Source organism: Cyprinus carpio, chromosome A12, assembly GCF_018340385.1.
Source record: "Cyprinus carpio isolate SPL01 chromosome A12, ASM1834038v1, whole genome shotgun sequence".
Classification (NCBI taxonomy): domain Eukaryota; kingdom Metazoa; phylum Chordata; class Actinopteri; order Cypriniformes; family Cyprinidae; genus Cyprinus; species Cyprinus carpio.
In genome coordinates, this window is record NC_056583.1 from 8,652,670 (window position 1) to 8,675,897 (window position 23,228).

At 36.7% G+C, this 23,228-nt stretch overlaps 1 protein-coding gene across 1 annotated transcript in view; it reads right to left on the reverse strand.

The window, feature by feature from the left end:
• Nucleotides 1-23,228, reverse strand: part of avl9 (AVL9 homolog (S. cerevisiase)) — a 700,673-nt gene that overhangs the window by 138,886 nt on the left and 538,559 nt on the right. The window lies entirely within an intron of this gene.

The window sequence follows — 23,228 nt, forward strand, 5'->3', positions numbered from 1 at the left end:
ATAGGCCTTTATATTTAATAGACTGTTTCTCACAATAGCATGCATAAGATCCTTTGTGTAAAGGTCTTTCCTTTTAATTTTTTTAATTTAGCCTAGAACTATCCTCATTTTTGAAATTAACTCACTGTAACATTTTTTAATGGTTTTTTAAAGATGGGACAATGTTATCTCAAAATGTTTTGTGTTTTAAACCTCCTCCTTTTCTCTCATTTTACAATTACATTCAGTTCGCAATCCGTCCCTTTGCGCCACCTGCCGTAAGTTTTCGCGAATGACTTTACCATGCGACCTGGCTTCAGTTAGGTACGCGCGCGGTAGTAACCCATTTTGGTTGGCTACCATCTGTCTATTGTACCTGTGGCCTGTGTCATCCTAGAGACAAAAAGAGGAAATCTGACCATGCCCCAAGCCTTGTATTATTGAAAAAAAGATATCTTATATTGTAAAAATACATACTGTGCCCTGTAAAAAACAACAGCAGCATTTAGTAATCATGACACGTGTATAAATAATATTATAATAAGAAGTAATATAATATATTATAGTAAAGTATATAGAATTATTAAATTAATTATTAAAGTATCTGCCCCAAAATTTGGAAACACAATGATTTTGAAAATAACTTCGGCGCATCAAGGCCTGAATTTATTTGATCAAAAATAAAGTGAGAGAGAAAAAAAAAAATGGTTATTCCTTTGTGCAAGCAGCATATTCTTCACATCGTTTAGAAATCTTACAATTTATTTTTACCTCAAGAAACTTTCTGATTATATATCAAGTGAACAATGTGCCTGCTATCATATTTTGTGTGGAATGATGTGCACTTTATTTTCAGGATTTTATGGATGAAATAAGTTTGAATGAACAGCATTTATTTGAAACAAATCAAAGTTGAATAATTCAATTTTTAATGCATTTATTAAATATAAATCTTCTAAATGTCTTCACCGTCACTTTGTCACTTTTCATGCATGATGAACTAAAATTAATTAATTTCTCTCTTTTTTACTCTATACAAATGTTTGAGTGGTATCATTGTATTCCACAAAATATTAGCAGAGCAAACCTTTCTAACATTTTATAATAATGAAAATGTTTCTTGAGAGTGACAAATCAGCATAGTAGAATGATGTCTCTGAAGGATTATGTGGACACTGAAACTTCTTTGTAAACAACAACAGATTAATAAATGTTTGTCTAATGATGAATGTTGCATTCCCAAATGCAAATAAAAAGCGGGCTCAAGCCAAGCGCCAGCACTAACATTGAATCACAACTAAAAACAGGACTGTAACAGCAGGAGCACGTATACCCGCGTCAACAACTACAGCCTATTATATAATTACAACACAACCGTTGTGAATTTGATGACAGCACTACTAGGTGTGTAATGATTCATTGATATGGATTGTTACATCGATACACTGTCTGACGACATGATGCATCGATGCCACACGGTAAAATATCGATATCTGTAATAGAAAATAGGCACCTTCTTTGGCACTTTCCTTTCCACATTTTCATCAGAATGTCCGTCTCATGCATTACGGCCAACGCGTTCATTCTCGCTCAAATCAGGGATCAAGACTCGGTATTAGGACCTGCTCAAGGACACACAATGCTCGGGAATTGTTTGTGGAAACAGTCGAGCGACTGTGCGAGAAGTTTTCAGCGCACACATCTGTGCTTGGTTCTTATAAAGTGAAAGCAAACTAATAATAAATCTAATGTGTCAAAGAAAAATACCGGTGCTCACTGCTCTGCCTAAATAAACTTTTGTAAAATCAAAAAATGATTCATCTATATTTAATTTATACAGTGAAGACTATGCAAGTTAATTTACATTTGAATTACTACATTACCATACCTTAAAAGGTATTATTTTAGACTGAGGATGAAAACCTGAAAAGCAGTTTATTTAACTGTTTTAAAGTTTATATGGGAAACAACTTGTCGTTGTTGTATTGTATTTATTTTTTGCTATTGACTGCTCGAATTTGGTTCCCTGTAGAAAAGATTTTTTAAGCACTGAGCCCCATAAGTAGCAGCCAGAATTGTGTTTCTTTGTCGCATTATTTATTGTCCTGTATTATTAAAAAAACAAAAAAAAAAAAATGTGTATGCCTATTTTTTTTCTTTTATTGTGAATGCTACCAAGGAGGTACCACAATTGGGAAAATTTCAGGATAAATGTACATTGTATAGTATTTTGGTTGCATTTGGGGGAGTTAATAAAAATGTAGATGGTTGTTTAAAAATAGATGTAATCATACAAAATCTCGATATTACTGGTCTGTATCGAATCAAATCGTATAATAGTAATAAAACGCTAGAATTTTTAGAGGTATCGGACAAATATCGTATCACTGGTGTATGCGAATCGATTATCAGATTGTAATCGTGGGGACGAACACATGCCGATTTACACCCCTAAGCACTACCAATCTCAATTCTCACCGCACATTCAATAAAAGTCCACCAGGTCAAGTAAAACATTCAGTTCTTATTCTGCTCGCGTTTGGCAGTCTTTGAATCATTTGAATGCTTTGAACTGTCCTGCCAGATGGCGCCACAAGCTCAATGCAGCGCTCCTTAGGACCATTCTGCCCGTGATAGTTAATTCTTTTCTACGGAAAAATCACATCTCTGATATATATATCTATATATATATATATATATATATATATATATATATATATATATTATATATGATTATAGTTTACAGTACTTCCTTTTAACGGACATTACGCATAATACAATACTGCAAAAAACATTTACTGTCCAGCTGTTATATTCTGTTATCTATTTATTGTCCAACCATCATAATTTTTCTTTTCTTTAATTGAATTTCATATCGTCAGTATTAAAAGTCATTGTGTTATAATGTTAACAATTGAAATTAAATATCTTGCAACCAAAACTGACATGGTTTTCTAGAGAGTCAAAATTTTGTGAAAAAAGGACAAGGACTTTCCAATAAATTAATTGTAAAATAAACTTATAAAGGGATTTGATGATCACTCGTCTAGTGAGTTGGAACGTTATTGTTGTCATAGTTCAGGCGCGTATGTCAGCTGTAATGTACGTTTTTTTAAACAAGGCAGTTGGGATATTGGCCATAGCGACAAGATAGACTCTCATGGAGGGCCGAGTCCCAGTTCCACACTCCAAAACGTCCGAAAAAGGAGTAGGGCTGCTGCGGGGCAGCATGCTGTTGCAATGGAATGTTCGAAATTGGCTTTCACTTCTTGTCAGCTTTTAGTTCCTTGGTTTGGTAACCAATGGAGTAGGTGATTTGTGTGATACTATTAATTTGGGTCCTGTTACGATGCCTCTATGTGTTTTGATTAATAATGTCTGTGTATTAACGGCAGTTGCACACAGAGGACACAAATGTTTACCTTGACTCTTTACTTGTCATTTGTGTTAAAATTTGCAAAGCGTAACCGAAATACACAAAACTCTATAAAATAGAAATTTGCCTTACCGCCACCTATTTCTCAAATGGACCATTACACCTCTATCTACAATCTCCAGTAGGAATGTCAATTGTCCACTTTGAGGAGATAGGTGTCGGTACTGCACTTATAATCCTGTGGATACCGCACATAAAGCAAGCAATGAAGAAGAGGATGCCTCAGACGCCCTGCTGCTCGTGAAAGCATTTTCACAAGAGAGTTGTAACAGTTCGGACATTGTGTGAATCAGAGGTAAAAAAAAAAAAAAAAATATATATATATAAATACTGTTCAGTTTCTTGACACAGACTGATCGTTGTGTGTCTTTACACATCAATGTATCAGCCCGAGACGAAGGGTTTAATTTGGATTTGTATGGTGCATGTTTTTTTTTTTACTCTCACAGATTATGTTACCATTGCCAAGCATGTGTACACTGACTGAGTAAACTTTGGGGCAACCGGCTGAAGTTCCAAAATCATTATTTGTGTTCTACTGAGGATACAAAAGTCCACCTTCATCTTTGGATGCCCATGGGAAGTAAGGCAGATAAACATCAAATTTTCATTTTTGGGTGAACTATCCCTTTAAACACTTTATCAGATGTTCATCTGCCCAGGAAAAGCATGATTTGGACAAACTTACAGCTCCAGAAACATTTTAATAATTTTTTTATGTAAGTGCTTCAACAAAACTACACTGGATTTTTTAAATATCCAGTACACTTTGCCACTATATACTAATATGTACATTATACTTTTTTGAGTTGAAACTATTTTTTGGTGGAACGGACAGCATGTCACTGAGCTTATTATGCGAGCAACTAACCCATGAATAATAATGTGATTCTTACCTGACTCCAGTGGAATAAGGACAGAAAGTCTTCAATGATGCAGAGGGAAAGCTGTCGTCTCCACTTTTGCGTTTAACACAGAGAGGCAGAGAGCGCAACACTGCCTGTGCTGTACGCTCTTTTGCAGGTCTCTGGGTTTAGCAGTTGCCGTAGAATATATTTGCATGTCTTCTGAAAGTGCTTGTGAAACACACATTTACACCATCAAATGCCTAGCGCACATAGGGCTGAACTAATTGACTAAATAAATAATTTCAGTTTTTTCTGTTTTTTTGGCAAAAACTTAATACAGATTGTGTTTATTTTTAATGTATGCAAACAGTAGTTTTAACCATTTCATGTTTCCCTTTTTGTCATAAAATTATTGTCTCGCCATAGGAGCTAAAACCATTTTTATATATCAAAAATCTGTTGGTGACTGACGAACACCATAAAATCTACTAGGACCGATTGATGAATCCACTATTTCAAAGTGCACTGCATGGCTAGGGGTCTTTCTCTGGGTCCTAAAATATGTACCATGCCCTAAGGTCCGCCCTAAATCACTTCCTACCCAAACTCGAGGTTCGTAAATGAATAAAATAAATAAATAAATAAAATCGATCCGACACAGACCCAATTAAAATTAGCGACCAGAGTCCAACTGATGGCAGTTTTTTCAAACCTGACAAAGTAAAAGCAGCAACATCTAACACAGCCTGGATTGCAGTGGCAAGTGGTTCATGTTTTCAACCACTGTTATGTCAGAACCAAAATCATAGGCAACAAGAAAAACCACAGCAACGGGTAAATTTAACAGGATGCCCATCTTCAATGAAATTCATTCCTCTGATTTTTTCTTTGTAACATTTAGGTTAGCTATACATTTTAGCATACACAATATGCTTTCTGTGGATTTCACAATTATTTTGTATGAGAGGAAAAAAAAAGAAAGAAAATTATATATATATATATATATATATATATATATATATATATATATATATATATATATATATATATATATATATATATATAGTGCCTTGCGAAAGTATTCGCCCCTTGAACTTTTGCGACCTTTTGCCACATTTTCAGGCTTCAAACATAAAAGATATGAAACTGTAATTTTTTTTGTGAAGAATCAACAACAAGTGGGACACAATCATGAAGTGGAACGAAATTTACTGGATATTTCAAACTTTAACAAATAAAAAATTGAAAAAGTTAAGGCGTGCAATATTATTTAGCCCCCTTTACTTTCAGTGCAGCAAACTCTCTCCAGAAGTTCAGTGAGGATCTCTGAATGATCCAATGTTGACCTAAAATGACTAATGATGATAACTAGAATCCACCTGTGTGTAATCAAGTTCCAGTATAAATGCACCTGCACTGTGATAGTCTCAGAGGTCAGTTTAAAGCGCAGAGAGCATCATGGAAGAACAAGGAACACACCAGGCAGGTCCGAGATACTGTTGTGGAGAAGTTTAAAAGCCGGATTTGGATACAAAAGATTTCGCCAAGCTTTAAACATCCCAAGGAGCACTGTGCAAGTATATAATATTGAAATAGGAAGGAGTATCAGACCACTGCAACCCACCAAGACCTGGCCGCCCCTCTAAACTTTCAGCTCATACAAGGAGAAGACTGATCAGAGATGCAGCCAAGAGGCCCATGATCACTCTGGATGAACTGCAGAGATCTCACAGCTGAGGTGGGGGAGACTCTGTCCATAGGACAACAATCAGTCGTGATACTGCACAAATCTGGCCTTTTATGGAGAGTGGCAAGAAGAAAGCCATTTCTTAAAGATATCCATAAAAGTGTCGCTTAAAGTTTGCCACAAGCCACCTGGGAGACACACACTAAACATGTGGAAGAAGGTGCTCTGGTCAGATGAAACCAAAATCAAACTTTTTGGCAACAATGCAAAACGTTATGTTTCATGTAAAGCAACACAGCTCATCACCCTGAACACACCATCCCCACTGTCAAACATGGTGGTGGCAGCATCATGGTTTGGGCCTCGCTTTTCTTCAGCAGGGACAGGGAAGATGGTTAAAATTGATAAAGATGGATGGGAGCCAAATACAGGACCATTCTGGAAGAAAACCTGATGGAGTCTGCAAAGACCTGAGACTGGGATGGAGATTTTGTCTTCCAACAAGACTGATCCAAAACACATAAAGCAAAAATCTACAATGGGAATGGTTCACAAATAAAAATATCCAGGTGTTAGAATGGCCAAGTCGAAGTCCAGACCTGAATCCAATCGAGAATCTGTGGGAAAGAACTGAAAACTGTTGTTTCACAAATGCCTCTCCATCCAACCTCACTGAGCTCGAGCTGTTTTGGGTAAGGAGATGAATGGGCAAAAATTTCAGTCTCTCGATGTGCAAAACTGATAGAGACATACCCCAATCGAACGTACAGCTTCTACATCCGCCGCAAAAGGTGGCGCTTAGACAAAGTATTGACTTAAGGGTCTGAATAATTTTGGCACATCTAATTTTTCATTTTTTTTTTTATGTTAAAAAGTTTGAAATATCCAATATGTTCCTCGTCTCCACTTCATGATTTTGTCCTTAATGTTGGTGCTTCTTCCCAAAAAAATTACCGTTTCATAATCTTTATGTTTGAAGCTCGAAATGTGCGTGTTAGGTCGCAACGTTTCAAGGGGGTCAATACGTCTCAAGAAGGCACTGGTATTTATATAAATAATATTTTTCTTTTTTGTGTTGGTTTTGATTTTAGTTTTATTTGGTTGGCATCAAAACTGGTAATTTTGATATTTGGCTACCAGTATAATTTTTTTCCACTTTGGGTAAGCAATCTTAAATAGATAAACCGCTCATATGTTTTATATGTGGCATCTCAAAATTCTATATTTATGTTAATATTGAGACTCATCTCTTGAATTGCCTTGAGTATTGTATAGCGCAGGTTATGTGAAAGGTACCACCAACCTCCTGGAGGGCTTAGAATTCTACCCACAGGTGCTACGGGATACGGGACAGAGAAGAAGGGGGATTAACATTGTCTTCAAAGAATGAGAAAATATTTTTTTCTTTTAAATAATAACATATTGTTAAACATCCAAAAGGAACAATTGAAAATGGGCATATTTTTAAAGAATTCGGGTCTTCTGGAAGTCCATTCAGTAAAAAGCACATTTAGTTTAATTTATTACCATAACGAAATAATTAACACTTGACCCTGAGCTGTGTCTGCAGACAATCATCAAAGCTTCTACACAATCCTGCTCAGGGTCAGATCTCGGGTTTTCAGATGCAAAACGGACGGCTGGTGAATTTGCATGCAATTTTCCTAAACTCCAAAATGGTCACCGTCCTGTTGGGCAGAGCATATAACGATCAGATGAGAAAGCTGTATGGCTAGATGAGAACTATGCGTCGGCAGACTTTTGTACTCGAAAAAATTAACTGTGTAACTGAGATACTGGCAGATCCCCACTGTCAGTGTTCGCCCAGGACCAAACCATCTGCTGCGCCAGAGATTGTAATCCGTAGAAATACCCAAACTTGGTGGGATGGCCAGGAAATCCCATCGACTTACCTCGGGTGAATAGGACAAACATCAGTCTGACCCTAGGTAGTGCTATAAAGCAGCACTGGGTGTGTTCTTGTGTCACTGTTGGGTTTTTAATCTCCACAACCATAAATGCTAGTTTCCAAAATATGAACTCCTTGATTCTCAGCTTCTATCTCCTTTCTGCTATTTTTGAATTATTTGAAAAATATACTTTTTCAACCTCCATCCTTGGCTGTTGATCTGATTTAGCACACAACCTGGCAGGCATCCTCGTATGCATTGAAAAGTTATGTAAAAATACTTGTTCAATTTGCCAATGGCAAATCAATATATTTCTCTAAGATATTAGTTTAATTAAATATATACTATATTTTTATATGCATTGAAACCAGTACCTGCTGAATGCAAAATGCAAACTTACTTAATGAACCATCCATCACACCACAGGACATTCTGTGTACTATAGTGCTTATTTTGTCAGCCATTTTGATTTGAGTCTTAGTCCCTTTTTAAATTAGTATTACTCTTAATCCTGGTCTCAGATGTACTTTTTTAGCTATTATCCACTATTTTAGTCAACCTTGTCCGGTTTTTTGTTTGGTTGTCAAAGTTTTAGTGTGACTAAATGTCTGAATCATTTTAGCCATGCTGCATAATAGTTTAAATTTTTAAACTTTTTTTTTTCGCTCCCCCACCTTAGAATTAAAAAATGTGTTGTCATTCGAGAAATTTATATTTGCATATTTTGTCTCCTTTTTTTCAGGACATAAAATGAAAAATAAATTTTGGCATAGGTTTTGTTTTTACCTTTTTTAAATGCATTGTAGTTCTTGACTTTTATCATCAACATGGTTACATGCTGATATAGGTTTCCAGTGTTTATCATTATTGAACTCATTGTCATCCCCACTTAAGTCATGGGAAAATGGTCAGTAATGTTTCTTACTGTCACCAACTTTTTTTGTTCATACTTTGTTCCCGCTGACAAAATTAATAGTTGTACGCATACCAAATCTTTAAAAACACATTATCTCCAATAGGGCAACGAGCCATAAATCAAAAAAAAAAAACACTAACTCTTCAACGGTATGCTCCAGAAACCTAGAAAAATTGGTAAGCAGTCTGCGTTATTGGATGTACCACCATGTCTCCTATTAGTGACTCAGCTTACATGAAAAAACATGGCCGCCAGCATCCAATCAAAGTTGTGGTAGCAGCTTATAACGTGTAAATCGGACTGGCCTACCTTTCATCTGTTCATACATTGTGTGAACATAAACATACCCACATTTTGTGAAAATTATAGTGCCACATTTTTAGCTAAGAGCTCTGCAACTGTGTGTGATAGAAACCAATTGTATGTTTATTCTGAATCTTTTGCTTAAGTCTGATCAAAAATAAGTCTTAAGGCAGGTTTACATCGTGCGATTTTTGCCGTCGTATGAGTTTCTCAGGCGTTTCTTTTTTTTTTTTTTTCTCTTGGGAGAAAATTGCAGCTGCTTGCATGGTCCGGGGCTCATACCATGTGACAATAATTACGGGCAGATCCGAGAACGTCACGAGCACCTCCCGACCTCCTGATAATTTTCAACACAGGTCAAAAAAAAAACAAAAAAAACCCGGGTCTCTGTCATTTAAATTTGTGGTGTATGTGTGGTTGAACGAGAACGATTTGGAGATCCATCTGAAGTTGATTTATGTATATTGACATTATGTATATAAATAGTCCTATATAGTAATTTTTTGAGTTTAATTATACAGGCGCGATTTGTTTATTGGTTATCCGAATTGTGCCAATTTGCCTTTCAGCTTTCAGAAGTAGCCTACTTACCTCGCTTGTTTTGAAGAACAGAAAGTCCATGCTTTTCCTCTGTTTTCAGCCATGTCCTTCTCTTTGTTTCTTTTTTTGTTTTTTTTGCAACATGTTTATCTTAGCAATATTTCTCATCTGTTTTTGCCATAGTGAGCGTTTCATACCGCGTACATTGAGATTTGTTCATTCAAATGATTTGTTCAAATGGCAGATTCATCAGATGTTCATAAATGGGCTAATGAAACTGAGTCAACCATCTCGTTCAAAACACAGAATCAATCAGCAATGAATTGGCTGGTTGCTGTTTGATGCACTGTGTTTTCGCCTAAAATGTAAGTGACCTAATATTATTGTATTTGCTTATTGAACTGTTTACAGAACTATTAAACAGGTCTAATGGTGAAAACGTTGTGTGATGTTGCCTAACTAACTGTATTTTAAATATAAAAAAAACTTTCCATTTTGAATTTTTACCTCAGGATGCTGAATTTCTTTGCGCGTTTTGATTTCTCCATGGAGAGGCTGCGTGAGCCTCGCCTCAGGCAGCGCTAACCTTATTCTGTCAGTATATGCATTATATACAGTCGCTATATCCACTATTCCGCCACTTCCTAGTAAATGTAATAAATCACGATAACACTTGCGTTTTGTGGTTACATCGTTATTTTTTGATTACGTTTTTGATGTTTGAATCATGTTACTTGTCTGGCCGTTAATGTCGAGTATGGCACGAAATGTAATGCTTACATCAAGTATGTAAAATCGCAGTAAATTCGTTTCATTTGTTTACTGGCCTTCGACATTTTCGGGTACACTCAATCGTGACGTCCAGGGCTCACGACGTTCCGACCTTCACAATCGCACCGTGTTTATGGCCTTTGCCTTTATTTTATGATGAATAATTTCTATTCTAAAACAATGGGGACACCAAAACCACTATTTTGAAAGAAGAACACTGGAAACCTCTGAAACTTTGAGCTGGGGGCTGATGACAATTACTTGAACATCAACATTGAATGAGGGACATTAAACTGGAAATCAAATGTATGTTTTACCTTTTGTCTTTTCTTGTTAGAAGCTGCTTTAACAGAAGCAGACACCTGGGGAAATTCGTTTGAGCATTCTATATAGTTCTTTTTTTCCTGTTTAAAAACCCACACTGTAAAAGCGGCTTTTTGGGACACCCCCAATTTGCCCATTGTGTAAAGGGAAGGCCTACTATAACTTAAAGGTGGGGCCGGGGACCCTCCGTGCACCCATTCGTTCTCTAGTGCCCCTCGACCCTTCACACAACCCCACCAACCACAACTTTGGCATGGTCAAGGACACTATCATGACCGAACAAAGTCGTCTATTCAAACAACCCCCGGACCAATTATGGTTTTGTTCAACAAGCCTTGCAAAGCTATAAATTAATTTAATTTGGCCATCCGGCAACTTTACCCACTGGGCACTAAAAAAACTTCCGTGAAAGTGTCGGGAAAAAAGTCTGGACATGGAAGAGAAGAAAATCGGTGAATAAAGTTTCATTTTATTTTTGTTTTTCTTTGGTTTGCACAAAATTAGTATGTTGTAAAGCTTCATAAAGGTAAAGGTAACTTTACTGAAAAACCAAATAAAAAAAAAAAGTATTCAAGTAATTGTAATCCCAAGCCATCAACAAAATCTGGAAAAAAAGTAATAGTATTCATGTTTTAATGGTAATTTCCCCCAACTAGGGTGTCGGGACCCCCGATTCTTCGGCGTGGCCGATTATCGGCGGCCGATATAAGTCATTTTTATTGTTTAATCGGCCCATCGGGCCCATTTTTCAAAAACAACCGATTTGCAGATTTACGTTATTTTTTTTAAAAAACCCATTTTATTTTGAAACCTCATGGCGTCGAACTTATGGGCCACACTGACCACTTCCAGCCACCTCAAGTCAGGAAGCGGCACCGCTATGTGGGGGCAATTCAAGGAACTTAAGGGGCCCCGCCCATCGGTTTCCGTTCTGATTTGGTTGGGGGGTCACAGAGGCCTCCTGGGGCCAATCAATTACGGGGCCTGGCGGGCGGCTGGGAAACATTGGTTTCCGCTCTCCCAACCCACCGACAAACCAGGGCACAGGGGAGGGGGAGAGCTGCTTTTCAAGGTGGGATTCATCCTCCAACCACTGTTCAATAAGTTAGCTTCGACCCGGTAAAAAAGGAATTGAAGTTAAAACGTTTTTTGTGTTTCCGTTTGAAGTTGCAATAAAAATTCAAACTACCACTGAAGTTGCCAAAAAACCCTAAAATTATAATAGGCATTTATGATTGGACAAGCCCCGCCCCCGAGCCGTTAATTGTGATATTCCCTGTAATGTTATTTTCCACGGTCCCCTTCAATGTCCGTCATTGCCAAGGTGATATGGCCCGTTAAACGGGATACAATAATCCAGTGCTGGAGATTAGTGCACAACTAAAACATACTTCCTCCTACTTCTCTCACCAATTCGGCCCAAAACTTAACGTTGTATTGTCGGGAAGAAGATTATTTCAACACACGCTATGATGAATTCCATCGATACGTTCAAGTCTGCTGCGTTTTTTTTTTTTTTTTTTTTTGTGAGTGCCTTGCCCTATCTTTGAAAACCCAAGGTCCGGTTCCGTACAGGGGCTTCTAGTACAAAAAAAAACATTGCGCCCTATTTGGAAAAAACCATCATTTTGCCCCCACCCAGCCCACCTTTATTCTATAACATTGATTTGGCACAAAAAAAATTTTTATCATGAACAGATTACAAATTACCATTATTGGCCATTTTGAAAAGAGCTGAACAGGGGCCACCCTCACAAGGCGCGGGGAGTCTGACGGCCCTGGGGGCCGACGGGACACGCCGCGAACGCTCCCCCTATTTTCCTGATTTAGGTATTATCCGGCTCCCAGTCGACCAATCAGTCCAGAACTTTCAGCATTTGGCCATAAGGGCTTGTCGACGGAATTTTGACCAGGAGTGGACTGGGGCGGATTGTCCCCCCCGTTCTGGTCTATGCATCCCTGCCTCTGCTTGAATTTAACTTTATCCCCCGGTGGGGATAATAAAACATCATACAAACCCGGCTCTGACGTCCAGATCTGAATTCCAATATGATTCGCGATATCGCGATCCGATTTTGAAGCGCATCGAAACAGTGAATCATTTTGCGATGCCAAATGGTTTAACATGATTCGGAGTTTCAAAAAAGCTCCATTGTGTTCTCTTTGCTCGCTTTCTCGATGTAATTTGTTGTTTGAAACCACCGTGGACATTAAAATCATTACAATTAATAGGCTCTAACGTAGGCTTTACAATGTTTTTATTAAAACTGAGATCACACTCCCCAAATACACAATTTCCGTCGTATTAAAAAACACTTTTCATAAAATTTTTCAAAAGCACCCCCCCCCTTCCCCCCCCTCTGTTTATTTCACAAATCGCACCCCCTGCTACTTAAAAAACCCTATTCCAATAACGTAAATTGTCAATAAATCTCACATTTGCACGTTTCTGGATGACGCTGTCCTGTATACTTTCCTAGTTTGTATCGCCGTGCTAAACAGTCAAACTCAAACAAACATTTACACATCAAAAAAAAAAAAAAAAAAAAAAAAAAACACTATTACCAATATGGGTTGTGTGTGATTTTAATGCAATGTCTGGGTTCGCAAAATAAACATGCTAAATATACCACACCACACACACCCCACACATTATCACATATATATATAGAGGAGAGGAGAGAGAGATGACGGGGAGGAGAGGAGAGATTACCTTACATTATTTTCCATTATTTGTTCATTTTGTTGCTTAGTTTAAATTTGCTTTAAGTTTTTTACTTTGTTTATAGGATGGCTGCTTGATGGATGCAAGGTTTTATTTAGTTTACAGAGAATGCTGCTGATGGATGCTCCTCCAAGCACATTTTTATGTTGTTGTTATTATTAATATTAATTGCTGTTATTATGAACAGTTCTCAAGAATTAATTAAAGATGTGTTAAAATAATTTTAAAGAGGGAGAGTCTTTTGTCAGAGGCCTTTTTATTCTTAATTTTGACATTAATTTTTCATTTTTACACTTAGGACACATATCGGTTCAAAAAATATCGGTTTATCGGTCTCCTTGATCTGTAATAATCGGGTATCGGCATCGGCCCCGAAAAAATGCATATCGGTCCCGATCCCCTAATTAAAAACAGAAAAATTTTGTGCTCAACAACCTATAAGTTTTAACTGGAATAAACAGTTTGTAAATGCCACATTTTAGTCTTTTCATTTGATATTGCCTAATGCTTGCCAAACAGACTAAACTGCAATACTTTACAGGATTAACACTTTGCCACAATAATTTTTAAATCCTAAAAATATTTTAGCATTGTTTAAATGTTAACAACATTGTTTAACAGTGTTAAGAATTGTTTAATGTTAACTTAAATTCAGTACATTCTTTTGGATTCCTTCAAGATCACAATATGTAAATATAGTCAAGTAAAAAGCAATATCCTCAACAAATACTTTAATTATGATATGATGCAAAAATATAAGCTCTGATGCACATATAAAAAAAAATATTTAAGAAAACGGCACAATGTGTTGTTGTGACTATGATGTAACTAAAATGCTCTTCTCATATGAACCTAAAACACCAAACAAAAATGTTTCCACAACAGAAAAAATACAGAATACACAAATTAGCATTTTATAATTTTTTTTTTCCCTGAAAGCAAATATAATAAGAACAGATTAAGGAGTAATGGTGGAATGGTTCATCTTACTCAATGGTTCGGGTTTGTACTAGGGCTTTGCAGTTTGGGGGGAAAATATTAACTAATTGTGATTTTGTTTTGACAGATATTGCGATTTGATGTTTGCGATGTTTTTAATTTGTACAAAGTCAAGGCACTTTCAGTTTAATATTTGTCAATTAGTATGCAGCGGGCAGTATCGTCGTAACCTGCTGAAAAAAAAAAAAAAAAAAAAAAAAAAAAAAAACATCACAGAAATTCTAATGGTTTCCCATTTTAAAACAATTAACAAAATAAATTTTAGCGTGTGTTTTGGGCATTATTCCAATAGGAATTACCACGTTGTTCTATTGTTTTCCCCATCTGGACAGGATTACATTCCCACAAATAGAATCCATCCACGTAGGTTACTTAGGCTGATTTATTCCCATTTTTTAAGCATTTGGGATTTTAAGAAAACAAGTATGCTGAATGTTTTCATTTTCATGATCCAAGTGGAAAATTAGCAAAGCAGTTAGACTGAATTTACACTTGTTTTAAGAATGCCAAAAACCAGGCTCGAGTTGACACAGGTAGCGCGCGTGCATTTCACCTCATCTTTTTTTTGCCAGATGCACTCGTGGAAATGTGTGGGTGTGGAAATACGCGCTGTGAGTATAACCAAGCATTACGAGGCTGCCGTGGAAGGGTGGGGAGTGGGGTGGTGCGACGAGTTTTAAATGCTCCTCCGTGAGACCAGCAGAGAGGAGCGAGTATGAGAAGCATTCAGGAGAGACAGGGGAGGGGGACAGGCAGGCTGTGTGTGCGGTCTTCTGGGTTTGGGAATAGCGAACATGCATTATAAACTTCTTTCAAATTAGAATTTCTGTTAGGGGAGATAAAATGTGCAAGATAACGTATATGTACTAATAAAAACATCATAAGAATGTATCTTTTATTTCCAAGTACTGAAAAGCAGAACCGATAAGAGGAGCTCTTGATATGTCCGGTGACGCACCGCCAGTAAAAGTAAAGACACAGGGTTGCGGTTTGATATTTCAGATTTCTTTTGGCTATAAATACGCCGAGGTTGCGCTGTCATAGACATGTATATACTGAAATATCATTCTCTATGATTTGTGGAATTCAGGTGATGCTGTCCTTAGGGCCAAAATCAGGGTTATTTTTTCGTAGCGGACTCTTAATTTTATAATGGCCCTATAGCTCCAAAAGTTGGACACTTTGAGGAATGAAACCGATTGTCAACTTCACACCAGCTTGATCTTTGAATTTTTTCCACAGCAAAAGCTCTTGTCCGTAAACCCCATGGTAAGCAGACCGCCAGTAAGGAAGGTGAAAGAAGGCGTTTTATTTCATGTTTAACGTCTATTATACCAATAAACATGCAGACTGCTGGAAAAAACAAAAAACATGTTTTGAGGGGTCGAGCTTGATTTGTGACACAAAAAAACTTTCACAATAGCATTTTATCACATGGCCGTGTTTCTCTGCCCTGCCCCCGTTTTTTTTGTATAATATTGTCATAACGGTTACTGTTCCAGTGAATAACGGTTTCCAACATTTCATTAGGTAAAATTAGCTTATACAACACATATACTTGTACACTTTTTGTTTGACAATAAAGTTTTGGTTGTTGTTGCCCTTTGCTTGAGTAGTTGGCTTCAATATTCAGATTTGCCAAAGTTTTCATAGTTTAGCTTTATCAGTTACCCCTTTCTTGATCCCTTAACTATTCTGATCTTAAAAATTTGATACCAGTTAACCATTCCCTGATTCATTTACAATCACTATTTCGATTTGTGAAAACATTTCACAGTGCAGTTATGGTCAGATAACGGTTTCACCGAGTCACAGTAACATCTAGGGCTGGGCGATATGGCTGAAAAAAAAACTGTATCACGATATAAGTGTTTTATATCGGTCGAATATAGACTAATTATTGGATATTTTTATGACCTATTTAAAAGAAGGACCAGGAGAAAAAATATATTACATTTAAACATTTTTATTTTAAACTTGAAAGGATTAGTTCACCTCAAAATGAAAAATTTCCTAATCATTTACGCACCCCCAATGACATCCAAGATATCAATGTCTTTCTTTCTTCAGTGTAAATGAAATTAAGTTTTTTGAGGAGGAAACAATAGCAAACCAACTGAGGTTGGTTGCCATTGAAGTCCATTACATGAAGAAAAAATCCCTGAAAGTGTTGTTCCTCAAAAAAATTAATTTCTTTTCCACTGAAGATACAGAAAAGTCTCATTTGCGTCAGGCTATTTTTAGCTGTATAAAACAGTTCGTTTTGCTGTGCTTGATATTGACAATTGATGTGTCCTATCATATTAATTTTAATCTGTTATCTTAAATAAGAACACACTGGTTTGTACTGCAAACAGTTTTACCGTTTACCCTGCACGTGGCGGTTATTCTCCTCGTTATTTTACCTATAGCGGCTAATGAAACGGAAGTCTCACCCATAGACTTACTTCAGCGTTGAGGAAAAAGGTGGATGACGACAGCACGTGTGATTATCCCGGTAGTTAGGACATCGCACAAGATTTGTGTCAACACAGAAAACATTTCATCACTGGATAGGTTTTGTTAGTTTATTTAAAGTGTGGTTATGTCAGCTGAATGTGCTGAACGCTTTTCAGAGAAGATAAGCAAAATCGTTATTTAGTACAGTTCACACCCAGCGATAATTCAGGGAAAAAAAATCTCTGAATGCTTCACGTGAAACTTCGGTAGTCTTTTGTTTCCGACCTATCATCGTGTCAATTCTCAATTGATTTGATGGTAATATCCATTTAGTAGTTAATATGCGCGAAGGAGGGAGGGGAACGCAAGACAGTTTGAAGACTGAGAGTGCGCTGCGGCGACGAGGACGGAGGATCTGTGAAAACTGTTTTTTTTTTTTTTTTTATATATGGTATTATGTGTTAAATTATATATGCATATATTTTCAGTCATAACTTATGATGTTGTGTGTGCATCAGTGTACTCAGTGCATTTGCGCATAGGACAAAATGTTGAGCACAATTGTTTCAACGCACGGCAAATTGATCTTTCTTCTTCATTTTTGATTTATCGTGGCCTGATAAAGAGTAGCTATTCTTCTGTGAAGTGTAAAAAGTTCTGTTCCGGCGTTATTTATGTCATTATGTTTTTGTAAATATTTTTTCTAAGCTTCTGTAATACAATTTAATTTTGTAATTACGACACATATATATATATATATACACACACACACACACGTGCATATATTGCTGTAGATTTAATTATTATTATTGTTATTTACTATGATCATTTTATATTTTTATTTTGCACATTTAAGGTGCCCGTATATGCTGTGTGCTTTGGGTCATTGTCTGTTGGAAGGTAAAGCGTTTCTTCCCGTTGGAAACTTTCTGGCCAGAAGGCAGCAGATTTTTCCAAAAGAATTTGACAGTAATTTTTTTCCCCATCCATATTTTTTTCTATTCTGACAAGTGATCCCAGTAAATGCTGCAGTGAAACACCCCCATAAACAGGATATTACCACCTCAAGCGACCAATACTTAACTGTGAAGTTTTTTACAGATCAGAACAGTGATGTCAGTGACGTCAGGGACCAGCGAAGGTCAGCTGACCAAAACAGACATATGAAGGTTTCACAGTTTAGATTAGTGATGTTAGTGATCCTGGGAAGGGTCAGCTGACCCGGTAGTGAACTGTGAAAGTTTTCACAGATCAGAATAGTTAAGTTAGAGGCTCAGGGAAGGATCAGCTGACCCAAACTTAATCCTCTGGAGTCTAAGGGTATTTTGGGGCCTGGAGAAGTTTGTCATGCCTGGACATTTGGGTGCTTTTTTTCAGTTTCGTATAAATATCTAAACTGGCTAAAGTCTCATCTCACTGTAATCAGCACAAACTGGGCTATACTAATATGGTAAGCAGCATGTATGTAACAGGATTGTCGCGCTTTGAGAAAAACAAATGTTATGCGTGGTTCAGTGACAACACTAAAAATGTAACACACTTGAATAAGCGCAATTATAACACCAACACAGAACGCACATTGGTTTCGGGCGGCCTTTGAGAGTACTCGAGCTAGTTAGCTCTAAGAATTTTCACTTGTTAAAAATTTATAGTGATAAACATGTCATCTGTGTTACTCCCTCACAGAAAACAAGTATTGCATTTACACTTTTCTAAGACACTTTTTGTTGGGAAAAGTCCATATGCGAGCTAGGCATCAAATATCATGACTATCAATGGATTCACACCGGAGAAGACAAAGACCCACATAATGAGCTGCATAATGAGCCTTTCAGTCAGGCTGTGGTGAATGAGCGGGGAAGAGGTTTCCAAGAAAGAAGGTGGAGGCCCAAATAAATGTATACAACTGTATGTTTGTAGTTTATTTAGAATAGATTTAAACTGGCCCACAACATAAAGTTAATACTTCCCCACTTGTGAGTGCAGTTAAACCAGTTTATTAGGGGACCATCAAAGATGACTTTCTAAACTGAATTTTTTTGCATCATTACTCCAGTTCACACAAATAGCCTTCAGAAAATCCTTTTAAACAATCTTATTGTCTACAAAAAACATTTATTGTTATTATGTATTATTATTATTATTAATAATGTTTTAAAAGAGCTGAGAAATTTTTTTTTTTTTGTTTTTTAGGGGGGATAATTGAACAGAACAAGGCAGTGTTTGGTAAATTTGTTAAAGTTAGCATTTATTTGTTAAATTTATATTATTTACATCACAGCTTTTGAATTGTTATAGTAGTGATTATTGTTATTGACACTTCATAATATTTCACTTGATTATACATTGAATCAGGAATTAGAGTTGGGAACAAAAAAAAACGTGCTAACTACAGCTAACAATGTTTGCACACACCGTTATGTGAAAACTAAGATACAATTACTATAAAATAAATAAAAAGGGGACTTACGTCATGTTTATGATCTTCTGCTGGATAAAAGTGCTTCATTCTTTTTCGGAGGAAATCCACAATCTCAAATCCTCAACACACATCACATCCTTTTTGGGAGGAATTATGACTTATTCCTTCTCAGTCGCGTGAACGCAAACAAGTAAAATAAAACAAAACCGTTCGGAACAATCATCACACGCGTCGGTATCTGTGGCGTGGTGGGCACATGCTCTATACACACGCGCGCACGACACAACGCACTGTAGGACCCACCCCCCCCCCCCCCCCCCCCCCCCCCCCCCCGCCTGGGAAACATGAATCTACAACAGCGGCGGTTCAGCGCTTGTATGGGTCGGTAGTCGCGAGGGGCGTCTGGTCGCAGTAGGAAGATAAATGATGAGCGGAAGCCACGATGAACAACACCCAACACGGGGATTCACGCGTTGTTTTGTGCACGTAATCGGATTACTGTATCACAGAAATATTTGTGTTGGCCAGCACTTGCATTAGTTTAAAAGATAGGACCTGTAAGGCTTATATAGATAGCTCTCTCTCATGTGCTCATTTCGTTGACGTCTTCACTGAGTTTACAGTTCATTTTAAGGACAACTGTGGTAAATGAAGATCAGGAACAGACAAAAGGCTGCAGAAAGCACACCTTGTGTGTTTTCTTTATTTTATAAAACATGCACCACCAGTTTTGTTGTATTATGTCTGTATACAACAAAAGTAGGACCACTTTACCGCATTCAATTGATGTATTGCACTTTATCGGTACGATCAAGAATGGAAAGTGTTAATTGTAAGTTCTTTTTCGGGGTAATCAGGAAACAATGCCTCTTAATACCATATACGCGTTAATCGACTTCAGCGGGTTAACTGTGACAGTTTTCACAGATAAGAATACGTGATGTACATGACCCAGGAACGGGTCAGCCTGAACCCGGAACGTAGTGAACTGTGAAAGCTTTTACACAGAATCAGGAATAGTGATGTTTAGTGACCCTGGGAAGGGTCCAGCTGACCCCCATAACTAAATTGTGAAAGTTTTAACAGATCAAAATAGTGATGTACATTACCCAGGGATAGGGTCAGCTGACCCGGGAGGGAAACTGTGCAAAGTTTTTTTTTACAACCCCCAAGATCAGAATAGTGATGTTAGTGACCCTGGGAAGGGTTGGATAACACAAACTGAACTTGTGAAAGATATTCACAGATCAGAAATACAGAATAATGTTTATGACCCTGGGATGGGGTCAGATGACCAATACTTCACCATCTGAAGTCGGCAAAAGAGGATAACGCGGTTTGAGGCAAATTCTCATGATAAGACCGAAAATAACTTAAATTACACTTTCAGTTTTGATCATTACTGCTAAAAGCAAATACATCAAACTAATCGTAAAAGGGTTTACTTTTATTTGTATACACACATGATAACACCAAAACTTTGTGCATTTATTAAAATAAAGAAAACAAAACAGAGTGGGCTGTCGGCAGCCTGGTCTGCAGGCTCTGCACACGTGATATTCATTTAGAAACGAGTCATTAAATAGATATGTACTGTAACTCCAGCTGAATAATCAACACAGAGACCATGAGAGAGATATCTAATAAGCTTGCCATGTTAAACTGGGAAACTAAGACAAGTGCTACCAAAAAACAAATATTCGGTGATAAAGTAATCCACATGAAAAACAACGCGGATGTCCGTCTTTCAAGTCCCCTTTTCATTATTTTTTTTTTTTTTTCTTTATTTGAATGCCAAACACGCCACGCACGAGCGTGCTATTGGTATTATAGGCATTTCAATGTGAAGCTCGCGGCGGAGTCAACGCCCTTATCAGAGCAACAAAGCAGCGAGTACTGTACTTCACTTTTTTTAAATGTTACTGTGTTCGCTTTGTGCGCTGAGAGGCAATAAAAGCATAAGTCACCTCAATAACGACTGCTGAGAGGAATAAGATTTGGGTTTCCTCTACAGAAGAACAACCGAAGCGGCTGGACCCGAGCAGAGATAAGAACATGATGTAAGTTCTTTTTTATTATTATTTATTGTATTAGTTTGCATATAACTTGTACACATTTTACTAGTTAGACTTTGTCCAAACTATAATTCCTGAACTACCATGTATAATCAGGATGAAACATTATGAAGTGTCGATTTACATCCTCTCAATGTTTCACGATGCCAGGATGTTTTGTTTTTTTTTTTTAAGGTTCGCTAAAATAGACAGCTTCTGGGGGGTGTGTAAATATTTAATGTGCTGATACCTGTCATGGGTGTGTCTGCAAAGAAAAAAAAACATTTAACTAAAAACAAAAGAATAAAATAAAAGTGTATCAAGTGTGAGCTGCAAAAAAATATCACTGACAAATAAAGGTGCTATGTGGTAATTGTGGATTCTTTTTTTTCTAAAAAATTACTAATTAGGTATCAGTGACCAATCACAATAATGTTAATAATGCAGTTTATTTGCGTAAAAAGCATGCTTACCTTTTTTATTTCAGATAAATAAACTGTTGCCAAACGAGCCAAGACAATAAGCAGCCACACTGCAGGAGACCCTGGAACCACTTGCGAAGACCCAAGCGAGGCACCCACGCCCATCTCTTCAAAGTCTATGCAAAAAAGTAGGTCCTTCAAAGGTACATTAAACAATATACATTTTGGAAATGGCACGGTATGTGATGTTTCAGTTTTAAAATCTATTTTAACATTGGAGCACATGAGACTGCAGTTATTTGTTCCAAAACTACAGAAAAAGTTGCACATTGCTAAAGCAGTAATACTCTGTGAAAATATTTTTGTTCTATCGAAACATAACTGCTTTTCTATTTGAATATATTTTAAAAAGTGAATTCTATTTCTGTGGATCAAAGCCTTAAAATTATCAGCATCATTACTCCAGTATACTCCAAGTGTAACAATATACACTATTACCCATTTAAAAGCTGGGAGTCAGTATAATATATATATCTATATAACTAATATATATATATATCATATATATAGATATATATAATATATATATAATATATATATAATATAATATTAGTCGATATATAATTTTAGGGCCTGGGACGGTTACCGCATTACCGCGGTGCACATGACGCCTACAGCGGTCATAAACCTGTAAACGTGCCTCACTGCACAAAAAAAAAACTGACTATTGACTATTAGGCCTAGAGTACCTGTGTAATGGTTTGTAGCATATATAGTGCATTCATTTCATTTTCCTAAAGGCACTAAAGATACAGGAGGACTGATCATGACGAAAGCCAAAAACGCAGGACCTTCAGTTTTTTTATTGCACGTGCTTATTCTGCCGTAAACAAAAGCACTCTACCGTGGTTGCGCAGCCCGACAAGTTGCGCATTTAAGATACTATTCCATCGAAACATGGCATTTATAATGTATGAATATATAAATATGTAGACATATAGGCTAAAATTAATATAATATGATTTTAAATAAATCTATAATATATATAAATATTATTGTATATAATATATTTTACGATATTTATATTAACTTAGCCGATAGCTGTGCGTGGCTTTGGTATCAGGTGTGTTCAAGGCTTAATTAACGAATGCGATTTAATTTAACAAAAGTGTCGCTGCTCAACAATACCGTCATGGTTTTTTAAACTTATAAATATTATTTATATTTTCTTAGTTATAACTATTTTTATGTATTTATACTTATTTATAAGTAAAAAACAACACCAACAAGATTAGTGAGCAGGGCGACACTTTGTTAAATTAAAGATCGTCATTGCGTTAAAATTATAGCGTCTTGAACAACACTGGGGAACAAAGCGCACACCGAGATATAGGCTAAATAAATATAGAAATGTAAAAATATATAATATAAATAATTATTATATATTATTATA